Source organism: Octodon degus, unplaced genomic scaffold (genome assembly GCF_000260255.1).
Source record: "Octodon degus isolate 3935 unplaced genomic scaffold, OctDeg1.0 scaffold00031, whole genome shotgun sequence".
Taxonomy (NCBI): Eukaryota; Metazoa; Chordata; class Mammalia; order Rodentia; family Octodontidae; genus Octodon; species Octodon degus.
The window spans coordinates 9,975,261-9,981,879 of record NW_004524607.1 but is presented as its reverse complement, the minus strand read 5'-3'; the positions used below and the strand labels follow the sequence as shown (position 1 = coordinate 9,981,879).

Here is a 6,619-nt window from a genome sequence, read left to right as displayed (position 1 = left end):
TTTTTTTTTTTTTTTTTTTTTTTTTTTTTTTAAATCGGCTTTCTTGAAATATATACACTTATTGAGTAAAGATACTGAGTATATAAATTTGAGTCATTTGGAGTATTTTTTCTGGGTAGGGCCTTAACTTTTTCCCCTGTCCTGTTTTATTGTGTAAGGTTTCGAATGCTCAGAAAAGTTCAATAGTTAAAATAATCACTTTGGTACTTTAAAAAGAACATCGATTTTAGTATTGTCCAGAATTTGATAAACAGTAGGGTTGGGACGAATCTCTGAAATAATTTGACTGAAATTGTTTTTCAGCAACACTGGAACTTTTTTCTTCATTAGCTTTACTGTTCTTTGTAAAATGTATTAGAAATACTCCTGCAGTGGCAATATTAGATTTTTGTTAGATGTTGTTAGGTTTTTATGAAATTAACCTTGTTAATTGATTTATTAAATATATTTAGTGTTTGGCTTCAAAGAGTATCAGACACTGAAATAAAGACAGCTGTGATCCATGCCCTTATGGTTATATTTTTATGTCTGAAATTTTTATGTAGCGGGAATTTAGATTTTTAGAAAACTTTACTAGTATGTATTTGCAATAATTAATACATTCATAATAGACTGAAAGTTTTTAATAATCACATGATTCAAAGATGAAAGGTTTAAAGATATTAGTGAAATCATCCTACTGCTTTTTTTAAGTCACCCAATTTTCTAGTCCTCAGGTTTTGTTAACAGTTCTTGTGTGTTCTTCCAAAGTGTGCTCATGGGTGTTAGTGTGTGTGTAAGTAAGAGGTATGTAACCTTCTCACCCCTGCCCTTGGTAGCATAAGGCACACATTCTCCTCACCTCATTTTTTCAGTTAGTGGTCTTGAATTATTTATTAGTACATAAAGAACATTCTTATTTTATACAGCTGCATAAACCCATTATGTGATGTCTTAGCCTGTGCTGTTATAACAAAATACAGCAGACTGGGGAATTTATTTACCTGTTTGTTTGTTGAGACAGGCTCTTGCTGTGTAGCTCAGGCTGGCCTCCAACTTACAGTAATCGTGTCTCAGCCTTCTGAGTGAGAGTGCTACCACACCCAGCTTCCGAGTGGATAAGTAATAAAGAACAGACATTTGCATGTCATGGTTTTAGAGACCCAGAAGTTCAAGATCAGGGCATTTGCCGGTTTGATGCCTGGTCATGGCCAAGTCTCTTTCCAGTGGGTTAAGTGTTGCTTTCTTTGGAGGGGTCCTCACTTGGTGAAAGGTACAAGTGGACAACTTCCTTGTATATTTTCTCTGAGGTTCCTAATGCCATGAATAGTGTCACACATATAAAAGTGTAGATTGTGGGGGCCAGGCCTGGATTTAAAACTCCAACTCTGAAGGGTAACCAAAGCTTTGGCAACTTAGAGCTTTTTTCCCTTTTCTTTCTCCCTAAAGTGGGGCTCAAAATGTTACTGGAGAATTAAATGAGAAAAGTCCTTAGCATGATGTCTGGCATGTAGCAAGTACTCAGGTATTAGCTTAAAAATAGTCTTCAGATTATATTGCAATGGACTGTTGATTTTTCTGCTTTCACTGTTGTTTAATAACTTTTATTTTTCACTTTTGTATCCCCATATCGAAAGTGTTTACTTAGTAAATCCTTTGTGATGATTTAAAGATATGTAGAGTATACGATGAGGCCAGGATACAGTTGGGGTAACTTTTCTAGGCTGAAGACCTTTAATCGTTGATGGTTGGGATTAGGTAGAGGGATTAGGTAGAGGAAGAAGAGGAAGACTATTTAAGGCCGAGAAGCCATGTTAATATCAGGTTATAAGGCTAGAGGTAGGGAAGGAGAGACTTTTTGTGCTGTGCCGAGGCATTAAAAATGTTTTTAAAAAAGATGAGTGAAAACCGTGAGACTCATCTACTTGTTGCTGGAGGGTTGACCAGGACACTGAGGTGGGGCCATCAAGTTGCATGAGGTTCTAGAACAGTTCCCAGACTGAAAGAAGAACAGAACTAGAACTGGGACAGTTGGAAAGGTTGGTGTGAGATACTAAGGAAGATACAAATGGTGAGTGATGAATCTAGCATGTAAGAGCTTTTTGGCTAAGTAAATAGGTAGATGAGTAGGCACCAGTGAATTTATAAGATCTTATCACAAAAAGGGCAGAGGATGTAGCTTAGTATGGAAAACCTTGGGTTAAGTTCCCAGTACTACTGTCAGTCAATCAATTAGTCAATTAATGAGAGGCCTGGAGGGTCATCTAAGTGAACATATCTTCCAAAGTCCTAATACTAGAAGAGATAGGATAGGAAAAAAAAATCATATTATTGAAGTACATTAGAAAAAAAGTGTTTTGTGTGAAACTTCTTGTTTTTCAAAATGAGAGTAAGGTCACCAGTTTCTTGGGTAGTGCTAAAAATTTACTTAGCATTTTAACTAATATATTTCACAGTAGCAGTTGTTTCAAACCAAGGGTTAGGCTAGTGTTTCTTTACATAACTGACATTTTGTATCCTTATGTATACATAGTATCTACATAATTACATTCAGTTCTTTTTTGAGGAGGATTTTAGTAATTGTCAGTTTTAGAAAACACTAAAATAGTGAGTGAAATTATTTGTATAAGAGAAGGTAGTTAAACTTCTTTTAGTGATTTTTAGTGCTTTCTGTTTATATTATTTAAAAAAATATCCAGGTACTATCTCATTTGCTATATCCAAGGTCATCTGTGCAAAAAAAAAAAAAAAAAAAAGTTGCAGTAACACTTTCAGATATCTACGTTTTAAACCAGCTTAAATAAAAAATTTACCAGTTTAGTAATATCCTTATTTTTATAAGGAATTTAAGTTGACAGGGATGGGGAAGCCCATTAAATTATATCAGCCATTGCAGGTTAATTTGTGTTCTTCCTTAATTGCATCCATTGTTTTGCATGGTTGTAATTAGTGGTGTATTAGTGGTTAATGTTCTAAACTCTGGTTGGGAAACATTTCCAGTGCTTACCGTACTTGGAGGCTCATTAATTCTCTTGGTGAGTGGTGGGAGCCAGAAATTTACATTTTAAGAATTTGAAATAATTTAACAGCCAGCCAGAGGTGAGACTTTCTCAGGTGTCTTGCAACATGAAAGCAATACATTTAAAAATATTCTTTTATTTTTTTTTTTTATTTTTATTTACTTATTTTTTTGCAGAACTGGGGATTGAACTCAGACCCTTGTGCTTGCCAGGGAAGCGCTTGTTCTACTGAGCCATCTCTCCGGCCCCCATTTATAAATATTCTGTAAACTAAATTTTTCATAGAAAAGCAAGGAAGTCACTTAGTATTTCACATGGCTTTTGATGTATTAATCTATATATAGGTTATTTTAAATAAGCATATGATATTCCATTATTATAACTTGTTTGTGATTTCTCATTCTAGGCACTTCATAATTTAAATATTTTAGAATTAAAAGTAGCATTGTAAAGTACATGTGTCTTTAACAAACTTCTCCCTTGGGATGTTTGTTGGTTTAATACTTTTTTTCATTATTATTATTATTATTATTATTGTTTGTATTTTAGGGAAGGGCCTACAGGGTTCAGGGTCTCACTACTAGATTGGACTCGTAGTGATCCATCTGTTTACAGCCTCCCAAGAGCTGGGATTACAGGCCCATGCCACAACGCCCAGTCTCAATTGCTATCTCAGCCCACCCTGAAAGTAGGGCCAGCATGGCAGGCCTGGGGATTGAACCCCTTGGCCTCTGCGCCTGCTTGCAGGTTCTTTACTTAGTTTAATATTTTCAGCTTGTTTTAGTTTACATTTCTTAATGATTGGAGAGAATTTTTTTAAAAAATTATTTATTTATTTATTTGGTACAGGGTCTTTCTACACACCTCAGACTTGTAATGCTCTTCCTGTGTCAGCCTCCCCTCTGCTGAGATTACAGGCATGCGCCACCATGCCTGGTTTTGGGGCCAGCACAGCATGTGGTACTAGGGATTGAATCTGGGTCCTTGCATTTGCCAGGTGGGCGCTTAGACTGCTGAGCTATTCCCCACAGCCTGAGAAATATTTTTATGTATAAGCCTTTTATCTTCATGCTTTCAGTAGAATATGCTGAACTTTTCAAAATCGCAGGAATATTTGATTTTGTGTGACTTAAAAGATGGGGTTATTATAAGCAGTATTTTAAAAAATGATTTGTTATATAGCTTTTCACATTTCTCTGCACTTGTGGATGCACCTTCCTTCTGTTTTTAGTTTGTAGTTACCCAGTTTGCTGTTCAAAGTCTGTGTTATAGTTGCTCAGTTTTTCAATACCTGGTGTATGTCTTTGTTGAAGGCTGTAATCCGTTAAGGATTGAACTAGATTTGGATGTCTGGTTCCCAGCTATGTTCTATGATTTGCTGGGTGAAAGGGATGTCAGTTTCAGTAAGAATAGTTACTGTTCTATGGATGTATGAAATGATATGCAAATAAAAATGACTACCCCAAACATGGAGGTAATTATATAATTTGCAAAGCCTTGGAGTCTCATAATGTGGTAGCTTCTTTATTGCTTGGGAAAAGCAAATTGAGTTCTATACTTAACATTTTACATTTAGAGAAATGAAAACTTGGCACAAATGGATGTAATTAGTGATACTGTAAAGAAGTATAGTCAGTCTTGTCTTGATGTTTGTATTAGAATGTAAAAGTTAGTCTTATAGAACAGTAAGGGCTTGAGGATTGGTTAATGCAGCTGCATGTCAAAAAAATAACTGAGTGAGTTAGCTGGCAAGTACACCCACAGAAAGCACTTACTTCTTTGTTAGAGCAGGGTGTTGTGTAGTTTGAAAGATAACTACATAGTTGTAGTAGCCCTTTCTTTTTTGGACTTAAACTCACTTTGTAGCTCAGCAATCCTGCTGCGTCAGCCTCCTTTTTGCAGAGATTTATATATTCTTTAAAAACTTAACAGGCGGTCTTCCTAGGGCCTCCTTGGTTTAGCCCTTTCCTTGGACTTTGATGGAATAATATTTAGTATTCTTGTCTTTTTCTCTGCTGCTCTTACCTGTCATCCCTTAAAGAAGACCTAGCTAAAGACTAACCTTTTTGGGAAACTTTTTCTAGCTGTTTAAGACTCTGATGGTCGTTCTTGTACTTTTTTAAAGATGACTCTTTTAGCGAATAATGGAATGGATGCACCTTCAATTTTACATGTATTATGAGTTACTAATGTCTGATATTATAGGTATTTCTTGGTAGGCTAGAGGTGCAGTATTGTGGTAGGTGGCTTTTTTGAGCTCCTGTTACTTTAGCTCCATTGTATATGCTGATTGTGTACAGAATGTTCTTTTTATATAAGATAGAAGTGGTAGACCTGGGTAAAATCAGAGCTTGCTGTTTTAAGGTATCACATTATTTTGATTGCCTCAGTAGCTTAGGAAAGCAGGCTTTTCAAATCTTTGGTTATAAATTTATAATAAAACAGTTTATTAAAATTCTAATAGTAACATTATATGCTTTGCTCCATTTTTTTCTTTTGGTGTTATTGGGGATTGAACTCGGCTTTTGTGCTGAATTACATCCCAGCTAATTTTTTGTACTTGAGACAGAATCTTGGTAATTTGCCTATCCTGGGCTTGAATGTGCAGTCTTCCTGCTGCAGCCGCCTAGTGGGTGCTGCTACAGTTGACTCTCTTACTAATAAAGATGTCAGTTTTATTGATTTAGGGCCCCACCCTGTGAGCTCATTTAACTTTAATTACCTCCTCAAAGGTCCTGTCTCTGATACTGGCCAGTCACATTAAGGATGAGATTTTAAATTTGAATTTTGAGGGGACTCATTTCTGTTTTTCTGTAGGGCATTTTAATACAGGGAAACTATGCAAATTTTGAAGGAATAAATAATATTTTATTTTATGTTTTATTAGGCATAGCTAAGATGATACCAGTTAAATGTTTTATGGGATGTGGGATTTGATATTCTGATAGGAAATGGTTTTGTTATCTTTAAGAGGCTAGCTTGAGAGAGCTGTTAGGTAATAGAAATAACTTGAATTCTTTAACAAAGTTGCTGTGTTCTGTTCCAAATACTACAGTAAAATATAAAATACACATGTCATGAGGGCACAGGGCATGATAGTGACTGATTAAAATGGAATACAGTTAATTTTCAGAATTTTGAGTGTCTATTTGATGCTTCTTTGCTTCTGATAATTCTCTGAGGTCCCAGGTCTAACCATGCTTTACTTCCTGCTAAGTAGTTACCTTGTCTGTCCAGAGTAGTAGTCACCAGCATCTGTGACTCTTGAATATTTTGCATGAGGCTAAGGTGAATTGAGATGTGGATCACCATTTTCCATTGATGACATGTTGAAATAATAGTTTGAATATATTGAGTTAAATAAAAAATACTAATTTTATGTAGCTTTTTTTTGTTTTTAAAGGAGGCTACTAGAATATTTTAAATCCCATATGTGTCTTGTATTATATCTCTAATACATTGCTGGTTTAGCTGTAGCATGTAGTAGACCCTTATCTTCTGAGATAGCACAATTTATTTTTGAATATTTGTCTGTTCCTTTTTTTTTTTTTTTTTTTTAATGTGTCTCTTTCAGACAGGGTCTCACCATGCAGTTTAGGCTGCCTTGAGCTTACTTTGTA

The 6,619-nt window shown here is 35.3% G+C and overlaps 1 protein-coding gene across 1 annotated transcript in view; it reads left to right on the top strand.

Moving 5' to 3' along the window:
• Positions 1-6,619, top strand: part of Sept7 (septin 7) — a 104,566-nt gene that overhangs the window by 5,691 nt on the left and 92,256 nt on the right. The window lies entirely within an intron of this gene.